At 41.4% G+C, this 27,413-nt stretch overlaps 2 protein-coding genes across 4 annotated transcripts in view; one reads left to right on the forward strand and one right to left on the reverse strand.

Annotated features, from left to right (window-relative positions):
• The window catches only part of LOC126268175 (opioid-binding protein/cell adhesion molecule homolog), a 2,429,635-nt gene that overhangs the window by 2,076,319 nt on the left and 325,903 nt on the right, over positions 1–27,413 (forward strand). The window lies entirely within an intron of this gene.
• The window catches only part of LOC126268173 (sodium-coupled monocarboxylate transporter 1-like), a 246,790-nt gene that overhangs the window by 218,452 nt on the left and 925 nt on the right, over positions 1–27,413 (reverse strand). The window lies entirely within an intron of this gene.

The raw sequence follows: 27,413 nt of genomic DNA on the forward strand, positions 1-27,413 counted from the left end.
GGCACAGGAGAGGAATTCGTGACGGGCAGCATCAAACCACTCAGAAGGTTGAAAACTCAAAAAAAAAAAAAAAAAAAAAACCCACGACGACTCCCAAACCAGTGACACAGCCACAGACGCATTTATCGGATATGGTGCTTCACATTTCAATTACCAAATTCAGTCAACCATCGTAGCGTCCAACCCGTCTATAGGTCTTTAGCAACCACTGCTCGAGATGACAGACTTACCCTAAGCTTTCTGTCAAAGTAACATTGTCCATGACCCGACTAAGGACTTACATCTGGTAATGAATAAACTAGATTCAGCACAAGGAAGATTCAAGCAAATCCATCATATGAACTACTAGGTAAATAAAGTAAAACTGACCCGGAAAATATTTCAAGCACCGTAAGATACGAAACCAATCTTCAACCACCTGTCCTGAATGTGGATGATTAGAGCTGGGTTAAGTATATTAAGATGCTTTAAATATTTTCCAGGCCAATTTTATTTCGCTCGCCTTGTATATAAGTTATACGAGAAGCTGTGGGACGAAGCGACACAAAATGTGTGCGAAGCAGAAATCAAGCATGCACGCTCTTTTGTACGCATCGTGTCGAAACCGACATCACTGCGATAAAAACTGTACGACTTTAGCGCCTTCTCGACCTATAAATGTTTCTAAAAACATATTTCTACTCTGTCAGTACGACAAGAAATAATGGGTACATCTTCTACGGCAGAAAATTGATGATAGAATGAGCATAGCTATGATTAAAACCATTGACATTACTATTATTTCAGTTCTCACAGGCGTCTTCATTCTCCCTCTTGTTAGCAGTACGGATCCTGCTACATGGAAGCAAAGCATAATTCAACAAATATGTAAGACTGTTAAGCCAAAATTACCAGGTGATTTTAGGTTGATCAGCATATTACCCTCAGTATCGACGGACTGGAAGTATTCAGTCCAGTAACAGGTGACGCAATACCATAAAACTTGTACACCTTAAAACTTATACCGATCAGGCTTCCGGAAACACAGCAGCATTAATCAAATTGTCAGCAGACGTAAAATACGCCATGGACAGGCATTAAACGACCATCAAAGCTTTTCATACTGTTGATTTATATATATTACTTATGAAAATGAAACAGATGAATTTCTTTCGTGAAATACCGTGGTTCGGCAGATACGTTGGAAACAAATGTCAGTGAGTTGTCTGTGGGTCGGAGACGTCATCGGATAACATGTGCCCTCTCGAGTCACCTAGGTCTTTGTCCTTGGTCCATTGTCTCTCCGCCATATACCAACGCTATTCCACGCGTTCATCATTCTTGTAACTTCGACTTACATGCTAACGATAACCAGTTGGCTCTAAGAACCAGCAGTAAGAATGGATATGCAGACACACTGCACTGTCCAGTCAGATTAATGTGAGCACCCGTCAGTAAAACTGAATAACTACCTATTGCAGAGTGTGTAATGGTACTTGAATTACGCAAGCATTACGGCACCTCAACTCAACCTCTCGATACCAGCAATATTCTAATGTGTTTCTGTAAAGTAGTTGACATATTTCTGAGACATCGTTCAGATTTGATTTCGTAGAGGTACTTTGATACATCGATGTGTTTATATTGCAATGATATTATTCGTATGTGTATTCTTTCTTTTGTCACAATGATCTTTGACGTACTTGTAACTCTGATTTTTGGGCGCGTAAGCGATTATTAGTTAGTTAGAGAGTCGGACCTTGAGAAAGTCAAGTCTTGGACGTCATGTTGGAAAGACGCGAATTGTAGTCCTCTTATAAAATGTGAGCTTTAACAGTGAGGAAGATTTTTTCAAGTATGTTTTGTATTATGAAGTGATGTTCTGTGTGTTACGTGATACTGTAACAAAAGCAATAAAAAAGAAGTGTAATTTAAATTCGGAATGCTGATTACTTTTTTACATCACCATTGTCCTGCAAAAGTGTAATCTTCAAGAATGGTTTGTGAAGCGCATCTACAAACCTTTTGAATATAGCAGAATAAAACCTAGGCCTCTTTGCATCCGAGCTTGGAATCGTCACCACCTAGATTTTCGACGATTGAGCCATGACTTTACAACGTGACCAGCGTGGGAAACACGAAAAGATGAGTGCCTAGTTTATTCGTTATTACATTAAATGTCCTTATTAACTGTGCTCTAATGACACCTGCCACATAATAACTTTGTTGTTGCCCGAATATGCAGCATTTAGCAGCGTTAGCAACACCACAATCATTATTAATTTTTGGTCTTCGTTGTGAAGCGGGCCGCTACGAGACGTAAAGGAAGAGAGTCAGTGAGGTTTCTGGAACGTACCAAGATTGATATTGGGCCATGACGACTCCAGTGCTGTGACCAGCTGGGCTGGTTTTCTCGGTTGATGATCCATGGTGCGAAGACCATGATCGAGGTGGTCCCGCAGATTCTCGATTCGGTTCAGATCCGGGGAGTGAGAAGTAGGGTGAACTCATCCAGTTATTCTTCGAACCACACACGTACAATGTGAGCTCAGTGACATGATGCATTGTCGTGATGTAAGACGCCATCGTGCCAAGGTAAAAAAAAATTCATGTAGGGATGGACATGGCTCCAAGAACAGATGCATGCTTGTGCTGATACACTGCGTCTTCCAGAATGACGAGGTCACCCAGGACATACCACGAAGTCCTCCCCCAGACAATGAGTGATGCATGGTTTCCGCTTTCAGACGTTTTACGTCTGAAAAGGCCACCTGTCGCCACTCACTGGATGTCCACTTGCGGAACTGGCGTGGAAATTCCAGCCTCCATCGGCGATGAAGAGCAGTCAGCCTGGGAGCATTAGACAGGTGTTGTCTGCTGAACGATCGCTGAAGACACACTGTTCGTGGCCACTTGGTTGATGTGGGCAGCCAGTCGTTCAACAGTTGCGCGTCTAGTCACCCAGACACATCTCAGCTGCCGTCATTTATGTGCCGTGGCTCACCACAGTCGCGCAATTTTATCATGTTTAGTTTACATTGACCACGGCTGCACGCGAACAGTTTGCAAACATAGCCGTTTCTTGAAATGCTACCACTCTTGGCCCAAATGCCAATTATGATACCCTTCTGGACGGGAGATAAATTGTTTCATTTCCGCATTACGACAACGACTGCACTGCTTCCCGTTTTCTCGCGACACTCTTTATATACCCTACACTGCTAGCGCTACCATTTGTCTGTAAGTGGTTAGAGCACGTTGATGCAGAACAAAAAAAAAAAAAAATGTGGCTCTTAGTTCTATGGTACTTAACATCTGAGGTATCAGTCCCCTAGACTGAGAACAATTCTGCACTGTCGCCTGATAAACAAAGTAAGAGCCTATGGAATATCAGACCAGCTGTGTGGCTGGATTGAAGAGTTTTTAGCAAACAGAACACAGCATGTTGTTATCAAAGGAGAGACGTCTACAGACGTTAAAGTAACCTCTGGCGTGCCACAGAAGAGTGTTATGGGACCATTGCTTTTCACAATATTTATAAATGACCTAGTAGATAGTGTCGGAAGTTCAATGCGGCTTTTCGCGGATGATGCTGTAGTATACAGAGAAGTTGCAGTATTAGAAAATTGTAGCGAAATGCAGGAAGATCTACAGCGGATAGGCACTTGGTGCAGGGAGTGACAACTGACCCTTAACATAGACAAATGTAATGTATTGCGAATACATAGAAAGAAGGATCCTTTATTGTATGATTATATGATAGCGGAACAAACACTGGTAGCAGTTACTTCTGTAAAGTGTCTGGGAGTATTAGTGCGGAACGATTTGAAGTGGAATCATCATATAAAATTAATTGTTGGTAAGGCGGGTACTAGGTTGAGATTCATTGGGAGAGTCCATAGAAAATGTAGTGCATCAACAAAGGAGGTGGCTTACAAAACACTTGTTCGAACTATACTTGAGTATTGCTCATCAGTGTGGGATCCCTAACAAATCGGGTTGACGGAGGAGATAGAGAAGATCCAAAGAAGAGCGGCGCGTTTCGTCACAGGGTTATTTGGTAACCGTGATAGCGTTACGGAGATGTTTAACAGACTCAAGTGGAAGACTCTGCAAGAGAGGCGCTCTGCATCGCGGTGTAGCTTGCTCGCCAGGTTTCGAGAGGGTGCGTTTCTGGATGAGGTGTCGAATATATTGCTTCCCCCTACTTATACCACCCGAGGTGATCACGAATGTAAAATTATAGAGATTAGAGCGCGCACGGAGGCTTTCAGACAGTTTTTCTTCCCGCGAACCATACACGACTGGAACAGGAAAGGGAGGTAATGACAGTGGCACGTGAAGTGCCCTCTGCCACACACCGTTGGGTGGCTTGCGGAGTGTAAATGTAGATGTAGATGTAGAACTACTTAAACCTAACTAACCTAAGGACATCACACACATCCATGCACCAGTCAGGATTAGAACCTCCGACCGTAGCAGCAGCGCGATTCCGGACTGAAGTGCCTAGAACCGCTCGGCCCCAGGGCCGGCGACGCCGAACATGGCGGTGGTCTTATTAATGTTACTAGACCATGTATGAATGAAGATCTTTTCCAATATCTCGAAAGTCACAAATCCTGGGTCTTAAACTAAGCCATAAGAAACCACATATCGTCCTAATACCACAGTAAACGCTTATCAGAGCAAATTTTTTGAAACAGTTTCCTCAACACTTCTTGATAGTAGCCAGTTATTCAAACACAAAATAGTTAAATATCCTCTTCGTTGAACATCTAAGTTAGGTAAAACAGACTGTTACAGCACGCATGAAATTCACATCAGCCAGAAGACATCGAAAGCTTTAGAAGAAACATTTCAACCTTATATTAATCAAAAATTAGTATAGTCTTTAGTCCAACCAATTCTTTGCTATTATGATGTGGTTCAACACACTACCAGAAGCAGAGTTCGTTTTGTTGGCAGATGACACAAGTATTGCAATATATAGTACGCTAGAAAAATCTTCTAATTATATTTTCATGGATTTTAATAAATGGTTTAAAGCCAACTCACTGACATAAAACTCGAAAAGACTCACTATATGCAATTCAGAACCTGTAAAAGGTTTCCACCCAGCATATGCATAATGTATGAAAAAGAGCAGATAGAAGAGTTCGACAGTCTTAAATTCCTGGGATTACAACTTGATAATAAATTCAGTTTGGAGGAGCACACCACATAATTGCAGAAACGCCATAGCAAATCTGTATTTGCAATTCGATTGTTAGGTAACATAGGCGACATAAAAATGAAAAAACTTCCATACTTTGCCTACTTTCATTCCATAATGTCATATGGTATAATATTTTGGGGTAACTCTTCAAGTCAAACAAAAGTATTCAGAGTCCAAAAGCGTGTAATACGTATTATTTGTGAAGTAAATTCACGGACGTCCTGCAGAAACCTCTTCGAAGAACTGGGTATACTAATTACTGCCTCTCAGTATATTTACTCGTTAATGAAAGAAATGGTTCAAATGGCTCTGAGCACGATGGGACTCAACTGCTGTGGTCATCAGTCCCCTGGAACTTAGAACTAATTAAACCTAACTAACCTAAGGACATCACACACATCCATGCCCGAGGCAGGATTCGAACCGTAGCAGCAGCGCGGCTCCGGACTGGAGCGCCTAGAACCGCACGACCACACTCCTCAATGAAATTTGTCCTAAATAATATATCTCTTTTTCCAACAAACAGCTCAGTTCATACATACAATACCAGGAACAAAAATTATCTGCACAAGGACTTAAAAGCACATACTTTAGTTGAAACAGGTGTCCACTACTCAGGAACACTCTTCTTCAATAATTTGCCAGCAAACATAAAAAATGTAGTTACAAATAAAGATCAGTTTAAAAGGAGCCTGAAAGACTTACTAATGGTCAACTCCTTCTCCTCCATTGACGAATTTTTTAATAGGAACAAATGATGTATTGCATATATTCATACTATTACTATTGTTATTTCAGCTTTAAAAAAATATTGACATGTTACGCACGCACGAGGATCTCCTCAGCACGGATCTACGGAACGAAAAAATAATCTAATCTAGTAAACTCCATACACAGCGGTTAACTATGAATGCATCCGCACGACACGTGTGTAATATACAGTTTATCACATCAGGTCTTTCTATGCTCTGTTAGGCTGGGTCCATTCGGATAGGTGGCGTGATTTTCACATGCTCCTGTTACTTAAACGATGTAAGAGTCACTGGTATCCGCAATACCTCTCCCGACGTACTAAATAACTATCATACCAGATCGGATACATTAATTACTTTGGATGCACTTTTATGTAACACTAAATGTTTCAAAAAAAGGACTCCACTTCGTGGCGTTGCTGTTTTCACTACTAAATATTTCTCCAGTTCCTTCTCCACTTCAGCCATATAGTTGCTGAAGAAACTGGTCTCTCCATACAACAGGAGATTGAAGAATTATCAGCGTATCGTCGGTGTAGCTTCTCTCTTGGACCATTCTAGCTGTTTCCCTTTGTTTCAGCAGAAAACTACTATCTCCTCACATTGTAAACTATCCAGGTTTTTCTCATACCCTTTTATTTCTGTAGTCTTCCTTCAAATGGTTCAAATGGCTCTGAGCACTATGGGACTTAACTTCTGAGGTCATCAGTCCCCTGGAACTTAGAACTACTTAAACCTAACTAACCTAAGGACATCACATACATCCATGCCCGAGGCAGAGGTCGCGCGGTTCCCGAATATAGCGCCTAGAACCGCTCGGCCAACCCGGCCGGCAGTCTTCTTTCCATCTCACCTGCTAACCGTACCCTGTTACTTCTCTATCCTCCTCTGTCCAATAAACTTCTCCCCAATGAATTATTCTGTACTGCTGCCACACGTATTTTTTCTTTTTTTTTTACGTTCCGTTACTCATATTTGACAAGAACGTAGTGGTATTGTTTATGCCACCGTTAGTAAGTTTTTTAAATTCCGTATGTTTTTTACTGTACATTACCGGACAAAACGAACTGGTTACCTGGTCAGTGTGCCAGCACCGTCGTGTTTACACTTGAGAAAGACGGAGGGGAGGCAGTAATAGCGTACAGTTCAGTACTTCGTTTAGTTTGGAGCATTTACTCCCATACACCCAAACCTCGTGTAGTTTCGAAAACTGCTACAGGGTTATACGCACCGATGAATGAAGCACTCATTTAAAAGAAAATCGGAAGTGATACCTACGTTATATCTCACCTTGGCTGCTCACGATGCTTCACTGTCAGTGTTCGTAAAAGTATCTCCTCGCTGACGCCGCTATTTCCAGTGTCCGTTGATTCGTCGTCCGCTGTTTCAATCGTGAAAGATAAAGCCGTCTGTTTGCTCGAATCTATGCTAACCGATTTTTCAGTTTCCTTGCGTTATTCAAAAGAATTGAAGCAGAGGTGCTGCCTCTTTAGAGAGCATTGAAGTTATGGAGTAGGAAATGTACAGGAATAAGTATTAAGGTAACAGAGGATCAATGTATGAACACTTTTTCCTTCGCAGATGATCAGGTAGGGGTGTTCAGGTTTTTTTCGAAAAACTAAATTAATTATTAGAAGAATACGATAAGTACACACAAAAATAACAATCAGTTTACTTAATAGTTTTTTTTTAATTCTAACTTGTATTCATTTCACTGCCCCTTATAAACTAACTACTGGTCGCTTTAATTCTGATGTTTCATTTTTTCTAAAAAATCTAAAATATTTTTGCAAGTATGTTCTCTCGTTCGCACATAATTAATTGTAGATTTAAAATCAATCCCATAGATTGAACAGTTTTTCTTAGGATTCCTATGCTAATCTGGAAGTCCAGTTCTGTACAGAAAAAAAAGCTGTGATGTTTTTGCGAAGATGGTATTTCCTTAAAATGTTCACTATTTCTCAGAAATTTCTGTCTGATAACCCATTTATCTCTATCGTGAATGAAATGTTTATAGAGTTTATTTTACTAAGTCTGGAGATATTTGCCACTTGCTTCACTTGACAGTGTGTCCCTCCTTTCGTAATTCAAAAAATGGTTCAAATGGCTCTGAGCACTATGGGACTCAACTGCTGTGGTCATCAGTCCCCTAGAACTTAGAACTACTTAAATCTAACTAACCTAAGGACATCACACACATCCATGCCCGAGGCAGGATTCGAACCTGCGACCGTAGCAGTCGCTCGGTTCCGGACTGCGCGCCTAGAACCGCGAGACCACCGCGGCCGGCCTTTCGTAATTTTCACACCATTGACTTAATTTGACTTACGCTTGTCAGCATTTACTTGCACTGTCCGGCGCCTCTCTATGCACTTTATCACACCTTTCTAATTAATTTTGTCAGCAAAATTAATGATGATAACAACTTCCCACAAACATATTTTACGCGATTATTATTCGTCGTCACGTTACGCGCTTACATGGCGAGGTGACGCGTGTGACTTTCAATTTGATTCCCCCTAGTTACGTGACCAAGTTAGAGCCCACTGCGACCGGCTAACTAAGTTTGCCGAGAACTACAGGTTGTCCCAGGAGGGATGGTCAATATTCAGGGATATAACAAAATACCACTGGCAGACAAGGTCATTCCTGTTAAAGAGAAGCCTGTAGTATCAAATATAGGCCTTAGTTTGAGGAAGAAATTTCTGAGAATGTACGTGTGGAGCACGGCATTCTATGGCAGTGAAACGTGAACTGTAGGAAAACCAGAACAGAAGAGAAGCATTTGAGGTGTTGTGCTACAGAAGAAAGTTGAAAATTAAGTTGACTGGCAACATCAGGAATAAGGAAGTTCTCCGCAGAATCGAAAACATTGAGAGCAAGAAGGGACAATATGATGGGACATAAGACACCAAGGATTGACCTCCATGATGCCAGAGGGAGCTACAGAGGGCAAAAACAGTAGAGGAAGACCAGGACTGCAATAGATCTCGCAAATTATTGAGGACACATGTTCCAAGTGCTACTCTGAGACGTAAAAGTTGCTCAGGTGAGTAACTCGTGGCAAACTGCACCAAACCAATCAGACGACTGAGGACTCAAAAAATGACAGCAACGAACATTCGAAGTGAAAAACTCTAGTAAATATGGATTCTAAAACACATATCTTCAGAGCTGTGAGCGTCTCTTCATCTGCGATACTGTGAAACGAATCTGTTCACTGTAACTTCTTTGCTTTCCGTATTTTAAGAGGTGGAAGTATGGAGTAAAACAAGAAACAAAGTCCACTAAACTTACATTATGAGTTATGAGCACGTTTTACGCTATAAGAGATGAGGGTTATAGTAGTGAAGTGACCAAGTGATCATAGCTCTTAAGATATGCATTTTAGAGCACATCTTTTCTCTTCCTATTCGCTTCGTATAATCTTTCCTGTCATATCCCTGAATATTGACCAATCCTCCTGTGACGCCCTGTATACTGTCACTATATGACTGTTACTGTTATTATTATTATTATTATTATTATTATTATTATTATTATTATTATTATTATTATTATTATCATTGTACAGTCTAAGATAAAGAACAACGCATGGCATGGGATGCAAATCAGTAGATGTGATGCACATGTATAGACAAGCCAACGAAAGAATTATCTCAATGAGACGGAAATCGGTAAATGTACAAGTACAAACAAATCACAGTTTCAGAAAAATATTATTATTATCATCATCATTGTACAGTCTAAGATAAAGAACAACGCATGGCATGGGGTGCAAATCAGTAGATGTGATGCACATGTATAGACAAGCCAACGAAAGAATTATCTGAATGGGACGGAAATCGGTAAATGTACATATACAAACAAATCATTACAGTTTCAGAAAAAAGGATGATTTATTCAAGGGAAAAAGCTCCAGAAACTGATCAAGTCAGTAACACATGCGCCGCATGGAGTGGCCGCGTGGTTAGAGGCGCCCTGTCACTGGCTGCGCGGCCCCACCCGCCGGAGGTTCTCCCTCGGGCATGGGTGTGTGTCTTGTTCTTAGGTTAGTTTAAGTTTAAGTAGTGTGTAAGTCTAGGGACCAATGACCTCTGCAGTTTGGTCTCTTAAGAACTCACACACATCTGAATTTGAATAACACGTTCGTCCACCTCTGGCACTGTTTGGCCTTGATTGATAGAGTTCTGGGATGTCCTTCTCAGTGATATCGTGCCAAGTTCTGCCCAACTGGCGAGTTAAATTGTCAAAATCTCGAGGTGGTTGGAGGGCCCTGTGCATAAGGCTCCGAACGTTCTCAATTGGGGAGGGATCGGTGGACCTTGCTGGCCAAGGTAGGGTTTGGCAAACAAAAAGGCAAACAGTAGAATCTATCGCCGTGTGTGGTTGTTAAACAGGTATGCGGATCTGAAAATTGTTTTGAGGTTTCTTCTATCATGACGAAATTTTTCTCTACACCTTATGTGAACCGGACTGCTCTCCAAAGGATCGAGCACTAATAGCGCTCCTACTGGTTGAGAGAAACCTTCACCGACTGAAGAGCAGAGGAACGAATAAAGCCATAACCGACCAACGACAGGTTTATTTTATCTCAACCGGCGCAGTTACCCTTCAGATGCTGTAGAGACGTTGTGTGTCGGTCTGGTACAGTGAATCGCATTTCGTCGAGGAGTTTGCGTTCTTGTGTTTATACAAGTATAACAGTATTTAGTTTATATGTATGTATGAACTGAAACCTTTCCTTATATCTGCATCTAGTAGTACTTGTCGCAAGTGCATGAACAGCCACGATTCGCAGTTTTCCCATTCCCAGTCGAAAGACAAGCAGCCTCTAGAAGACTATGAGATAAAATCTGAAGTCCGTTATATCTAAGTTACAGCCCAGCGTAGTATACAGAGGCACGATGCCATACTGCAGAGATTAGTACGGTATAGGGTTCGAGTTCAGTTGTATCTAATTTTTTTTCTCCACCTACATGTTTTCCGAAAGATTGTGAGACTGGCTTCCGAAATCAATAGAAATAATTTTTGTCATACTTAACTTTTTGTAAATATAAGGAAGCTCCCTGTCATGAGTGAGTTTGTTAGATTTGGTGGAATTATAAAAGCTGATGTCCTCACTGCCCGTGACACGTATCTTTCCTTTTTATCTTATTACATGTTCACTTATATTAAAGTTTTTATTTGTGTTTACCCCGGAGAGAACAACACGAGTATTATATGGAGAAAGGCGAAAATTTGCGTTTTAATATAGCCATCGTGGGAATTTTACGTGCGTCCATTTTCGTGAACGAACTGCATCGTTCGCGAGCCAAATAAAGCCGACAACTTCGCTAGAGAGCGCTGAGAACGCATAATCGCGTTAACCAGGTCGTCCCGTGTGCCGACAGCGCTGTATCTCGTGACGATGGGCGTCCCATCTGCTTACGGATCAACGTTAGCTAACCCGTCTCGCGTGCCGATGGCCTTTCCACAGCTATACACACAGTGGCTCATTCAGCTGACATCCCAATGCTATTGTCAAAGAGTTAACCTCTTCGAAACACAGGAATACGAATTTGGCGAAGATCTAAGCGACTCCAATGACGAACATTTTGCTATTGAAGATGATTTGTTCGTAAGGTATTTGAGCAGCATGCGTTGAATTTTTTGGCACGAATTTTGGAACTATCCAAAGAACCTTCAGAACTGTTAGCATCAAGACTGCGTAAGAAAAATTTGCTTGAAGAAGGTGCTAAGGTATCCTCCATAGCTCATGAGAAACTGCGTTTGTGCGGTACTTCCGAACTTTTGATGGATTTTTGTATTTCAGTATCGTACATAGTTTAATGGAGGAGCTGGGGATTTGAGCGTATAACACAACTGAATGGCGACTGTTCATAGACAGCTCACAACGGACGGAAGGCATAAAGCTGGTGGTCCAGATACCTTCTATATCCGACAACTCAAAAATTTAGTCTTGCAACAGTGTATATGGATTACATGAGACGATTATGTTGAAAGATCAATAGCACAGGCCGTTCTGAGGTACCAAGTATCGACACATGTTGACACACCCATACCAGTACGTGGTATAGCCTCCACCGGCCAGTCGATCGTACATGTGGTGAACACCGTCCTCAGATACAATATACCATGCCTGCTCGACCTGTTCTCGTACTTCTATAAGAATCGTTGGTTGACGAGTCGTACGAGTAACTTCTCATCCCATCATATCCCGCACGCGCTCGTTTTGAGCCAAATTGGGAGATCTGGCTGCCCAGTGAAATTGCTGCACTTGCAGAGCACGTAGAGTTTCAGGTCCAGTGTGTGGGCGAGTATTATTGTGTTGGAACAATATATCACATTCCTGTTGCAAGAACGGCAAGAGAACAGGGCTAACAATCAGAAACATCACAGGTGAACGAGAGCTGTAGCTTATCGGAACCCCAGACCACAAAGCCTGGAGGGGGGGGGGGGGGGGGCAGTATGCCTTGGACGAAAGTACTCTATGATACAACAGTCAGCACACCTACGTCGTACGCACAACCGACCACCACTTGCGTGCAGGCAGAATCTGCTTCCATCGCTGAAGACCACGACGCTTGACTCCGTCTACCAAGTGATCCTCTCATGCATCATAAAGCTGTGCAAGTCGATGCCGTGGCTTGAGTGGGAGACGAGTTCAAATGGTTCAAATGGCTCTAAGCACTATGGGACTTAAAATCGGAGGTCATCAGTCCCTTAGACTTAGAACTACTTACACCTAACTAACCTAAGGACATCACACACATCCATGCCCGAGGTAGGATTCGAACCTCCGAAAGTAGCAGCCGCCTGGTTCGGGACTGAAGCGCCTAGAACCACTCGTCCACCGCGGTCGTCTGGAAGATGGGCTAGAGGTGTGTTTGCCCTCAGCCCCACTGATATTAACCGGTTAGTTCACACGTCTGGGCTCACAAGCCCTTTTATATGTGATGTGATATGTGTACGATCTGCCACTGCTGCCCTTACAGTAAGACAGTCCTGGCGGGTATCTGTGCTGTGTGGACGCCCAGAACCTCGTCTACAGATGTGATAATCTTCAAGCGAACACCGATACCAGCATCGTTGCACAACTCATGCACACGTCGAACTTGTGTGGCAGTTCTCCTAAAGGACCGTCGCACCACTAGGTAGGCCACAACTTGAACTCTTTCAGACTCGCAGTGTTGGCTGTAGGAAGCACGAATACGTCTCCATTCCATGGTTGCCTCTTGCTTCACAAGTTCGCGCCACACTGAGCCTTCAGACTGTGGGCGTTCCGTATTAAAGGGTAGATACAGATGGCGCTCTGATAGCTGTGCCGCTACGCTATCTCTTGGTGGACAACGTTGAAACCATTATCAATACATCTACTGTACCCCATCTTTTCAGGTGTACCATTTTTTTTCGGTAGTGTATTTCCAAGCTGTTGCAAGTATCTCATTTCGGTGTTGGCCAGCTTGTCATATGAAAAGGTAAGGGTCAGTAATTTTCATGGCCCCCAGATTCAGCAGCTCGTTAAAGATGATCAAAATGGTTCAAATGGCCCTAAGAACTGTGAGGCGTGACATCTGAGGTCATCAATCCCCCAGACTTAGAACTACTTAAACCTAACTAACCTCAGGACATCACACTTAGCCATGCTCGAGGCAGGATTCGAACCTGCGACCGTGGCAGCAGTGCGGATCCGGACTAAGGCACCTATAACCGCTCGGCCACAGCGGCCGGCAAATATGATCATTTCTTTGGAACAATGACAGAACTTGAAAATAATACTTGGTTGGCATTCAAAGACATTGTCAACAATTTTCCAAATACACGAACACAGAATTACACCGAAATTGTCCACAACTCTTGGAGAGCTTCAAAATGCTTTCTTACAAAATGAGCATCAAACTGAATCATTTCACATAGCCATCTCGCTGACTTCTCAAAAAATCTTGATGCAGTCAGTGATGATCAGTGTGTACGGTTCTACCAAGATTTGAAGGTTTATGGAGGCACTGTGTCAAGGTAGATGGGATACACATATGATGGCTGACTATTGTTGGAGCATCAACCTAAAATATCCACAGATTAAACACTCCATTAGAAGTTACAAGCAAAAATTTTCATTCTTTGCCATTTGCTAAAGAGACTTTACTATTTGTGTGGACACAGTTCAACCTCTAGTAAATAGATACAGCTTTGTATGAATTATTCTGTGTGAACAGCATATTTGGTAAGTTTTCCCTCTATTTTCCTTTAAATGCAAATTTTTTATGTCTTTTGAGAAAAAGAGAGGGTATCTTGTAGCTTAAGAAGTTAATGTGATGAGCAGAAACTGCGGTTGTTTTTTGATTCACAGGCCAAAAGCTATTAAAAAAAAACAAGCCATAGACGTAAAGCAACCCAAGTTTTCGTCTCCATGTACTTTTTAAGTATCAACGTAGTTGCTTAAGTCTCTGTCGACGATATTGTCATGTGAATACTGGTGATAAATATCTTCCAGATATATTCATTATGGGAAGACCATTTCGATTAGAAACATTTATTGCGATATTGTTGCGATAAATTACTTTACATAGGAAACCACTCACCGTGGTTATATGTTGTTGTTAGTAACTGGATGCAGTACAATCACTTTGGAATACGATTCGAGATAGTATATCATTAGGGTCATGAGCCTTAGCAAATCTATTGTAAGTTTCATTTTCTGTAGAGAAGCACACCCGCGGTGATGCTACTATGCTCGTATGGTCTCTTTTAGCCTCCTGAAAAAGCGGACGCAAGTTTGCTGCTGGGCTTGCCGTAAACTCTTTTATAGACCCATTTCCCGCTACCTCCTACGAACCGCAGGGAAGATCTATTCCGGCAGTAACCGTACCCTTCAAACTACGTGGCTTGCTGCTATAGAGGACTTCTCTTTTACAACGGAGAATGCCTTCCATATATTAAACTGTTCTACCAAACTACAACTCGTCATGTTCGTAAGAAGACGTAGCCACGAAGCTATGCTGAAATGAGCAGCGAGGGTTAGTCGTATGAGGTGTACGGTGTTTTATGAAAATTGGCCACTGCTTCGTTCATGTATGCATGAAAGTTCTTTCTATGTGAGTTTAAATACGAAATGTATTTCTTAACTGCCACTCTCAAAGGCCAAATGCATGAATCGTAAAACCAGGACGGTATAACCATAATTTCCTAACATGTGAGAGTAACCGTAAATTACAAGGACAGACCAATAATTTAAGGCGTCCACAAAAACTGTATATAATAAAAGCTGAAAACAAGATACACAAAATAGAGCTAAGGATTTTAGAACAGACTTGCTGCTTATTTCACATTTATCTCTCTGTTGTAAAGTAAGTAAATAATTTCAGAACAGGAAGAACGTGCTGTAGAACCGAATAATAAAGGAATGGATAGCTGATTGTATTACCCGTTCCTGTTGAAAGTAAGGATCCAATAAAAATTAAAGAAGGTCTCCTTAATACTGAGTTTGGGCCGACAATAAGCGAAACCTTGCAAAGGTAAAGAATCACTTCAAAGAATGGCAGAAACAGGGTTCCGTACAACGGAAATACAATTGGGAAGGTAAGTAATGTTTGAAATAGCGAAACATACATTAGCTGAAGATGTAAGAAAACCATCAGAGGACTAACTAAACAAGTGGAAAATGTGTCTGTGACACAACGTCGACTATTAAGTTCAACAATGAAAGGAGCCCTACAGTTGATATCTCATGTTATTCAATGAATCTTTTGTATATATATGTAGGAATAATGAGACCAGCACAGAATGAGGAGAAATGTAGGACAGAAACCTAAAAGATACAGTATAAAGTAAGTGAGCCGCTGTGTGTCTCGAGCGTCGTGTCAAATGCCATCTTGGAAACTGCGCGAGACATACAAAGAGTGCTTGATTGTCATGTTGCAGGCGCAGACGCCACATGATTGTCTTGATTTCCGAGCAAACTCTGTTCAAAGATAGGGAAATTTGGGCACGAGGTGAGCTGCGAAAGTGAAAGTCGCAAGATACCACATTTTTCTAGCTTCACTCCCCCCCCGTAATTGACATGATTTTAGGATCGAGGAATTCTAGCTTTGCAGACGAATAATTAGCGTGTATGCTGCTTAATCTCTCATTACTGTCATTATTCCTTACACACTAGTAGTTTACACATTGTAAATACCACTAAGGTTCTCCGTGAGTTACAACGATCTAGCAGTAGTACGTCTAATTGAAGTTATGTTTTATCTAACCTACCCATGAGAACATCTGACAAGTACAACTCAGCATAGGGGAAAGACAGAAGCACCTGATAGAGTGTACTCAAGATTCCGAACTGAACACATGGAGCAATTGACACCTCTTCTAGCATCAGACGCAGGCCGTTACGACCTACAAAGACGGTCGAAAGAATGGCGCGCGGAATTGTAGCCCTGTGGTGTTGACATCACTTTCTCACAGATTTATGTAAAATAAGACGGTTGTCGGCCAGGCTGTAAATAAAATTATGTAATTCGTTAAATCAAATTATTTATAAAAAATCTTGAAACTACACAATTTTGTTGCCTCTTTTCATAATCACTATGATGATTTACCGAGTTGCTGATTCTGTCTGTATATTTCCAGTAGCTTGAAATATGTGGAAGCAAACAAAAAGAGAACTTGTGGCAACCTAACTGTTGAGTCGCGATCTCAAGAAAAACCCTCCGAGAAATCTCCGAAAAATTGGCGCCTTTGAGATATAGCGAATAGCAGATTTTCACTAACGTATTTTATCAGTTATATGCATCAGTTCGTTTCTGACTACAGGCGAAAGGCCAATTTTGTCGTCGTCATGGACTCATCCTTCCACTCTTGAGTGAGAACTTCTTCACTCATCAAATTCGCTATGAATGTCTATCTGTCTTGAGGTAGTTTCCCGACTTGATAGACCACAACTGTTCGTCTCAAATTGCTACCTCAATATGCTACCTCAAATTGGCCTACAAAAACTACGTAAGCTACAGCGCGTGCGCGTCGAGCTAGTTTTTCAACATTTTCGCGCTCTCTTCGCACAAACCGTTGATTCTAAAAAAATGAATATGACCTTTTTTGTAGTTAATTTAATATAGTTTAACTTTGTACTGCAACATGTTTTCGATGGAGGGTGCGTTTTCCGAGTTATTCAAGAAAAACGTACAAAAGTGATATTAAATGTGTTCGTTCTATCTCGGAAAGCATCGGAATAGGTCATACGTCCATATGCAGTTTTTTGTTCAGATTCTCCAATATCATCACCCCTCAAAGCATGTACCTTTCCTCCTGACTCACCCTGTATACATTGAGATCTTTGATGTAATTGCTGCCCCGAGATAAAGAGTTTGTCATAGGAGTGGAAGTCGATTAATCGATGGTGCATGCTGTGTTTACACGGAATGGACTGGCCGTCTTTGAGTAACCGTAGAAGGATGCAGGAGACTAAAATAGGATTACCGTTTGATGGGATGAATGGCAGCCTGTTCAAACTGTGAAAAAAGTATTCTGGAAGGCGAATATAGTATTAGTGGTGTGCTGGTTGCCACAGTCACGGTGATTAAATGTCTAGGCGTAAGTAACGCTGCAAAGGGATATCAAATAGTTGTGGACAAGGTGAATGGTCGACTTGGATGTTTTGGGAGAATAGAAGGAAGATGTCGCTATCCTTAAAGTAAACCAAATACACAACACTTTATAGATCTATTCATGAGTACTGTTTGAGTGTCTGCAACCACCACCAGGTCGGATTAAAGGAAGACTCTGAAGCAGTTTTGAGAAATGCTCCTAGATGTATTATTAGTAGGTTCGTTGCGTTACCAAAAATGCCTCATGAACTGAAACGGAAGTACCTGCAGGGGTGAAGATGTTGTTTTCGCGAAACACTGTCAAGTAAATGATGCGATGGAATTCCATTTTTCTGGAGACATGTGAGTCAATACGATATAGAAGCAGTCTCATTGACATGGCTCGAAAATGCATACGTTAAGAGCTACGAGCACCTGTTCAGTAGAAGTGATGTTCTTCACAACTAGTAATACTGACGATTTATGAAGGGAAAACGGGCTGAAAGTGTAAATTGAAGTTTCTGTTAGGGAGGGCATATTTTCTTCGGGAGACTTTCCTGTATATATCGAACGGGAACCTGCATATGGAAATAATTTTTTTATTAATATTGGTTTGATGTACGGGGTATGAGTCATAATCTGTTCTACTGTATAAAGCCACGACGTTGTTAAGTTGTTTATCGTTGTTAATCTCGAAATCTACTTGACCGAGTTACTACAGAATTCTACTCGACGCTCTAATATACACGCGGACTGACCAAAGGAAATCGTTGTTCTATAGAATGTCACAAATTTCGTTACCGATTTACTTCAGACTATTAATCTAATAAAAGTGTTAACAGAAAAAGAGGGAGTTGTGCTTATGGCTTATCGGCTTATGGGTAGAATACTACTAAGGAATGTGAATCGTCCGAAACTTTGTAATCCTACCCGTTCACAGATTACAACAATTCGAAATACTGTCATTAAAGGTATTATCGTGACAGATCTAGCAGCTGGAGATGCCATACACCAATGATTACAGCAAATTTGCCGACTCATTACAAGCGACTTCATTTGCCAATCAAGGTTTGGTTTCCAAAAACAATAAACTAGTCTAAATACCAGCGGGGTTGAGGCTCGAAGCGGTGGAAGGTGAGGGTGGTTGGGAGGAGGGGGGGGGGGGTGGGTGAGGAAACGGACATAGAGAGGGTAAAGGAGGAGATTGGTGTAAAGAGGGGGAGGAGGAAGTGGACAGAAAGAGGGGGAAGAACAAGATTAGGACATATATCCAGTTACACTGCATAATTAGCAATTCCGAAGCACTTCTGGGTTCATTAGTTTTTTATAACTTCAATCTATTAGCAGGATGACACTGAGAAACCACAAAGCATTATCTGTATATGCAACTATACACAAACTCCTCAAGCTGGGATATGGCGCATGGTGAAGGATGTCTTGTATTGTTGCTAGTTCTTTCCTTTCTTGTACCACTCGTAAATGTAGCGAGGGAGAAACGACTATCTACATGCTTCCGAACGAGCCCTGATTCCTTTTATCTTGTCTTCACTCTACCACATACGCGAAGTATTCTGCAGGAGGAAATTCGCTGCTTTCAAAGCCCTTTTCACTTGGTTCATTACTGGAAATTTCGTTATTTTATGACCAACATGCTTCGTTTAGATGAAGCCACTGACTGGAATTTGTATTATTTATGTTCTCTGAACTTAGCTCTTATGAACTAGAGAAAATTAGTAATACCTTCGTAAAAATGGGGTCACGGGCGAAATCCTTTCAGCGTTATCTGCACATGGGATTTCCTATACACCATATATGCCTATTGCCATTCCATAGCTACATAATCTTTCGAATCCTTTCAGCGTTATCTGTACGTCTGATTTCCTATACACCATATATGCCTGTTGTCATTTCTTATAGCTACAGCCCTTAATATCATATCTTACATTGCTATTATTGCACCTTAGAAGCTATACAAAAATGATGTTGACAGCATTCAAGAGCTCGTAGTGACCAATACCACTCCATCGAGATTGCCAAAAATCTTCTAAATGAAAGCAACACGTGGTTAAACTACATGTGCCTATCACAAACTGAATTTCAGCTCCAAAATTTTTTTTTTTTCATGTCTCGGTTTTCGTGAACCATCACAAGGCAGACTATCAAACGAATCAGTGTAGTCACTCCTCACTAAATTATTTAGTAAAAAAAGTATGATAATAGAATACCACAAGAACATAATATGAGAGTGATCGTTTCTCTTCCAAGAGAAAGAAAATAATAGCGAACGAATATTCCGGTCTGAAAAACGAGCGAAGCCACAGAAACTGGTGAAAGGTCTACATTAGTTCCCTCTGATACAGATTGCTGCCAGAAGGGTGATCAAGCACACGTTTCTGTAATCGGCGGGACCTACACTGAGGATTTCACCGATCGGCATCGATTTACGCACTATAAGACATCACACGGGTTTGCCAGCTAAGTGCCAGTGAACCGTTGTGCCCTTCTACTTAATGCCGCCCTTCCTACGACGAACCGCAGGCATCCGCTAACGCCCTGTGATATACAGCGCACTCGCTACCTTATCAACTGCCCTTCTGCTCCATGACGTTTCTACTGCATCGCTCACATATTGTGTAAATTTACGCACGTCATGGAGAAACATTCCTACTTGCTTGCTATCTCGTTTTCGGGCTCACACATTACGTGAACACAGTTTTTATGAGTAATATCCCAGCTCCGTCACAGCACCTCTTACGCTTCTACTTCCTTTCATTCAGTGTTTATATATGATAGTTCACTATCGAGTTGCGAGACTATACAAGCTATTACTCTATTCCATTGAAATACTATACTTTTACACATTTCGTTACAAATCGCGTTCATTTCTTAGAAATCTCGCGTTTTACTTAGAATCCACATTCTCATTGTACCTATACACTGTTACCAGAGTTTTGAATAAGGACACGTATTGACTGCTTAATGATGTATACGAAGATAGTTACTGTTCTCGAAAGAACAGATACCATTGATGACCGTGCAGCTTCTCTGGAAGAGTGATAATTAAATGAAACCCTCAGCTGCCGACAGGTGTTGATGATATACCTCGATGGGACAGCTGAAAATGTGTGCCCCGATAGGGACTCGAACCCGGGGTCTCCTGCGGACATGGCAGACGCTCTATCCATCTGAGCCACCGAGGGCACAAATGAATAGCGCGCCTGCAGGCGACTGTCCATGTGCCCTATGATAAATGATGCCGTAAAACCGCACCGCACAATGACCTTTTCTGGATGAAGTGGTACTGGTTGACTTGCATGTGAATTTTACGTTGGCCATATGCGACAATTCTGTGTATTGACATATACTGTCAGATGGAAGTGGGATTCGTCTGCCCACAAAATCTTACACGGCCAATCATTGTCCACGTCCATGCGAGCAAGAAATTCTAAAGCCTAGGTCCCCCATGCTGGCAGATCAAAGGGAAGTAACTCGTACACATGGGTAATTTTTAATGGATAGCAAAGAAGGAAGTTTCGTAGGATTTTTCGTACCGTGCTGATGGTTATATCCAGTGTTCGGGCAATTCTCCGCGCACTACACATTTGCACACCACCACTCGTCTTCTCCTGCATTGCTGTGGTCGCTGCTTCCATTGACGTCGAATCAATTCGTTTCCTCCCTCTACCAGGTTGCACACCAAAAGAACCCTTCTTTTCTAATTTCCGAATCATTTTCTCCAGACCCACAGCAGTCATCGGACCAACGACTGTTTCAAACCTTTCAGTGTCCGAAACTGCTGTAGTGTGACGTATGTAGAGTCATCATTCTTCTAATACAGCTTTACAAGCAGAATACGATCCTACTTTGAGACAGTAACCGCAAACATCGCAGACGCGAAAGGAGGAAAAGCCGTGTACCAGCCGTGTTTATATTTTCAATGGGTCGTGAGGATGACAGGTGTTTTCATTCACGTATTCTGACACATATAGCGTCATCTACTGACCAATTTTCGCACCTTTTTCTTCTGCCATACGTGTTCTCCCTTCTCCTATAACGTTCCGTTGCAATTTGACGCCATTCTGACCAGCAGTGTTATTCCTACAACGTTTCAAAAGTTCGGTTATAATCACCCTGTAATCACGTAACACAATTTAGTAATGATTAAGAAATTGCTGAAGAAACTAGTCCGGAAGAATCAATTTTGAAAGTAGTGGGTTGCTGAGGTAGTGAAGCATGATGGGATACATTTGAAGTTTTCTAAGGCTGTTGATACCGCGATAATGTATACCACAATAAGCAATTCTGTTGAAGAGAAATGAACAGCTATGCAAGGGGCAGATACATAATTTGAACAGTACACCTTTGGTACAAGGTAAATGCAAAGAATATGTTTTTAACAGAAGACATTCCAGTTGATCGACGAAAGAAAGAGATACATAAACGTTCGGGGAACATACAACAGTATAAGTTGCTTAGGAGCGAAGTATAGGAAGCAGGGGAAAATCAGTGCGAAATGGCTCTTGGAAAAATGTGAAGAAATTGAAAGAGAAATGGTCGTTGGTAGAACTGATTCAGTACATATAAAAGTCCATTAACCTTCGATGGAATTACAAGCAAGGGGGTCAACATCAAGAGTCACATGGGAACTCCACAGTTAAACCACAGTTTAATACATAGAGTCACGACACTCTCTGCTGCGAATGTTGTTACTATTCGACAACTGGAGCGGCACTAGCGCTCCAATTATTTTGTACTTAAGTATCGAATATTTTTTTTTTACATTTTTGCTTTAGATGTGTTAGCAAATTGCCAAGAAACATGAATTATCGTGAAATACTTGTAAAACAGCCCGATTCACACTGATTCAGTGATCTGAACTACAATGCATTCATGAAGAAATACTTTCACATATGTATGTATTTGCAGATTACTCCGTTGGAGCAAGAGAATGTAAACACCTATTTCATCCAAGAGGCCCCTACATTTCTGTTATTGTCTGTTGTTATTATCAAAGGCCCTTTCCTCGATACTTAAAAATTTTTATGGGGTTCAATGATTCGCCCTTTCTTACACATCATCGACTTTCTGATACACGAATGTTTTTGTAACGTAATTATTTTTTCTCCAAAAGCGGTTGATGTCTTTTGCCTTTTGCGGCTCAAATTTAGCATCAATTAGGGTATTGCTTTATTCTGTACTGGGAAACGGTTTAAATACTTTTGACGATTTATTATCACGTCTTTGTGATTTCCCCCTAAGTTACATGTGTGGTGACTTTTTTTGTACATTAAATAATGTAGGTATTACATTTCGTATAGGTTCCCTACGTTTCACATTCACTGGGTTTGTTGAAAGTATAGCGAGCAAAACTCCGCTTTGTAGGGTAGACATACGGCGTCTTTCTGCAAAAGGTCAGGTCTTGCGGTGTTTACTAGCAAATTTTTATTATTAAAGGACAACGACATTATTTGGTAAATATCTGTACGCTGCAAGAGAATCGTCAGTAAACTATAGTATCCTGTAACGTACAGCTTCGTATCTCCAAGGGTCCTTAGGAAACTAAAATATGACGAACATGTTGCCATTTTGTAATTATTCTCGAGTTTTAACCATTACTGTTGTAAAAGCTAGGTTAAAAATCAGTATAAACTTTAGTATTCGTACTCATCCTATATAGTGTTCAGAAGTATCGCTTTCTGCCGCTTCCAGCGCTGTTAGAGCTGTGGATAAAAAAGAGGCGGAGTGTCGCTACTGTTATGTTAGAGACAGTGCTTAGGGGAGAGAGCGGAAAGGTGGAAAGAGAACATCGAAGGCCACTGGGAAGAATTCTCTAATGTTGTGATAGAGGATGAAATGGGAATCGATATGGAAGATATTGGGATTCCACTATTAGAGTTTAATAGAGCTGTGACAGATTTGCGATGAAGTAAGTCTAGAATTTTGAAAGTTATTTGGGAAGTGGCAACCGAAATACTTATCAAGATGGTGTGTAGACTCTGGACCCTGCTGTAGTGCAGTGTGCCAGCCGTTGTGGCCGTGCGGTTCTAGGCGCTTCAGTCTGGAACCACGTGACCGCTACGGTCGCAGGTTCGAATCCTGCCTCGGGCATGGATGTGTGTAATGTCCTTAGGTTAGTTAGGTTTAAGTAGTTCTAAGTTCTAGGGGACTGATAGCCATAGATGTTAAGTCCCATAGTGCTCAGAGCCATTTGTAGTGCAGTGACATGATTGCGGTATCACCAGACAGTGCCCTCAAGCAAAGATATTCCACATCAGGCCCCCCATACTTAGGCCTCTGCGCCGAGATCTTCAGATGGTTTCTTCGAGGACAAGTGCTCTATCATCCGAGCTACCCAAGAACGACTCACGACTCGTCCTCACGGCTTCAGCTCTGCCAGTACCTCGTCTCCTACCTTCCAAACTTCACAGAAGCTCTTTTGCGAACCTTGCAGAACCAGAACTCCTCGAAGACAGGATATTGCAGAGACATGGCGTAGCCATAGCCTGGGGGATGTTTCCAGAATGAAACTTTCACTCTGCAGCGGAGTAGAGTACTTACCCACGAAAGGCAATGTCGCGAGTTCGAATCTCGGTCCTTTACACAGTTTTAATCTGCCAGGAAGTTTCAACAGTCATCCAGTTCGTCAGTTGCGATTCAGCAGTTGCCAACAGTTGCAGTTGATCGACAGCAACAGTTGCAGTCTACAATTATCACCCGCCGAACAGATGAGTTGCCGCCATAAGCCAGCGAGTGATCTTCACCGAGTGTCAAGTAGGATTCATTATTAACACGCAGGGTTCAAACCTCTCACATACAGCAATCCAGAGAGACCTTCTGTAGATTAAATAGTTCTCCTTCACTCTGTTGGGTTAGACTTGTATTTTGCTTGTGGACTAGAGAGCTGTTGTAAGAGTCACAACTCTCAATATTTCATTGCACGTAGTGTTAATAAATGTTTATTACTTGTTTCATTTTGTTGCCTATATTTCTTGTTTTGTATCTGAGTCCTGCTAGCAGGTATGTTGCTGACATACGAGCCAACTGTCTTGTACTGGAACAGTTATTTTGTAACAGGGGACTCTCTTCGTGCTGCCTTAGATATTTGGTATCAGATACTTTTGATGATTTCAACAGACATACCATCATTGTTTCTGAAAAATATCATCCCTCATTCTGGAAGACAGCAGGCGCAGTTCAGTGAGGGAACTGCCGTAGAATCAGCTTAACGGATTATGCGTCCAATTTGCTGACAAAAAAATGGTTCAAATGGCTCTGAGCACTATGGGACTTAACTTCTGAGGTAATCAGTCACCTAGAACTTAGAACTACTTAAACCTAAAACCTAAGGACATCACACACATCCTTGCCCGAGGCAGGATTCGAACCTGCGACCGTAGTGGTCGCGCGGTTCCAGACTGTAGCGCCTAGAACCGCTCGGCCACTCCGTCCGGCCGTTGCTGACAGAAGACTGGAAAACAAAATCGAAATGCTGTTAGATGACCATCAGTTTGGCTTTCAGGAAAGTCCTGGAGTTGTATTTGACAATGGAACACTTAAAAAAATCTAAACACATTCACTTTGTCGACCTAGAAGCAGCGAAAAAGTAAGAGGGAGCAATACGTTAGAAATTCTGTGAAAAATAGGAGTAGTGGTTACGGATGGCAGCTAATACACAATAATACAAGAATACCAAAGCCCGAATGCTGGGATTAATAATAGAGCAGTAGTCCTCTACTCTCAGTCTATGCGTTAATATTCATGGATAAGGATTTCAGCGATAATATGCTATAATTAAACTGCTACTCTCAGTGAAAACGAATAATTACAGAACCTGTTGAATGGAATGGTTTAATGAGTACATATATGGATTGAGAGTAAGCCGTAGAAGGACGAAAGCAATGATGAGTAGCAGATATGAGATTAACGCTACACAAAATTAAGGAATTTTTCTGCCTTGGAACCAAGATAACACGTGACGAATGAAGCAAGAAGGACATAAATAGCAGACTAGCGCCGAACGAGGGATACCTGGCCTCTATAAGTGTATTTAGCAGGGAAGGCGTACATCTCGTTAGTAACTGAGTATGTAGTGTGCAAGTGCTACTGAGATGAGGAGGTCGACACAAGTGAGAAATTCCGTCTGTGAAATTCCTTTGAGGAAAATGTTTTCGTTGCACATAAACTTACAGTTACCAAAATACGCAGTATTAGACGCAACTAATTGTGGTCACGGCTAAACTTTATTATAAGTTTAGGTCAGAAAAGAGCGATTAATACTGCTAAAACAACTAATTATCAACCTACCGATTTTCTTAAACCAACATTTAGCTTTAGATGAGCAAGAAAATTTCGACACCATATATTACTGTGAAGTAGAACTAATGTAGACACCCACTCCGTCCACGCCTACACATTCGTCTCCCCTCCCACGCCCCCACACACGTGTGTAGATGGGTGTTGGTGTTCTTTATGAAATTAACACACTATACATGAAAGTAACACGATGTGCCCTTACCTCACTCGTATAATGGTAGCCAACACCAAACGGATCACCAATTTTGCTCATCTTTCGCACGATTTTAATACCCGGATCGTTTAATAACTGATGGCCCACATTTTTCTTAAAAAGCCATTAATATACATAGATAAGCGACCTTGTTGATGTTTGTTCTGTGCTCCGGCGAAGTTTCGAACCGTTCTGGCAGATGGCAGAGCTGTAGTACTGCGTCAAAATGACGTCTACATATGACTCACGTTACAAACAGCGTTCTGTTATTGAATTCCTGTGTGCAGAAAAAGAAACATTGGTGAACATCCATAAACGTTTGTGTGCAGGATATGGCGATGTTGATAGTACATTGAGCGATGGGTAAAGAAAGTTACAGCCTCAGGAAGTGCAGAAACAGAACTCCATCATCAGCCACGCTCGGGTTGGACATCACTGCCTCATCCACAGTCCAGACCTGGCACCCTCGGATTTCCATCTCTTTTGGCCGCTAAAGACCTACAGGACAAGACCTACACCTGCTCTTCCACAGCGTTGATGTATGGTCATAGAATGTGATGGAGACTACGTAGAAAAAAGGGACTTCGACAAGAAATGTTTATCTATATTGTCACCAAATTCTGACTCTTAACAATAAACATGTTCTAAGAAAAAAAAGGGAGGCATTTACTTAAGAACGACGCTCGTATATACTTAGGTGGTGTAACATAACAATGACAACTAACTTTCTAAACCAGTATTTAAAAGAACTACTGATACCAGTGAATCTGCCGCATCAAAATAAATTTTATTTCTAATTTCAGTATAGGAATTAATTGTACGGGCCTTTGGTAGTTTTATTTATCCGTGTCATGGCTGTCACATTCCAGCAATGCCATGTATTTTATTGTTACTTTGTAATCATTAGCGTTCAAACAATGTGAACTGAAGACTGTATGTTAAGTAAGTACTTGGAAAAGTTTGTCTATAAAAATTCATAACAATAAAGATAAGTCACGCTATCTTATGATTATCGCATCGCGTACTGCTGTGATGGGTTCGTGCATTCGTCTTTTTTTTCCCTCATGAAGTTAAAGAATTCTAAGGTTCTGATTGTGAGCTCTGACTAAACTAAATATTTTGTAATCCCTGGTATCTGAAAACTTATTCCTTCTCAAGTAATGACTGACATCATCAACACGCGTTTTACCGATCATCACGTGAACTCAAGGTTGATTATAAATATTTGGCTTCAAAAATAAATTATCCGCTTTAGATCTGATTACTCGATTAATTTATTCCATGATTGGAATTTCAGTACAAAACAAATTTTAACTGACAGACTCGATTAATTAATGTAACAATTACACTTCCCTGCACTCATTCTTTATTAAAACAGTGTATTC

Source organism: Schistocerca gregaria, chromosome 4 (genome assembly GCF_023897955.1).
Source record: "Schistocerca gregaria isolate iqSchGreg1 chromosome 4, iqSchGreg1.2, whole genome shotgun sequence".
Taxonomy (NCBI): Eukaryota; Metazoa; Arthropoda; class Insecta; order Orthoptera; family Acrididae; genus Schistocerca; species Schistocerca gregaria.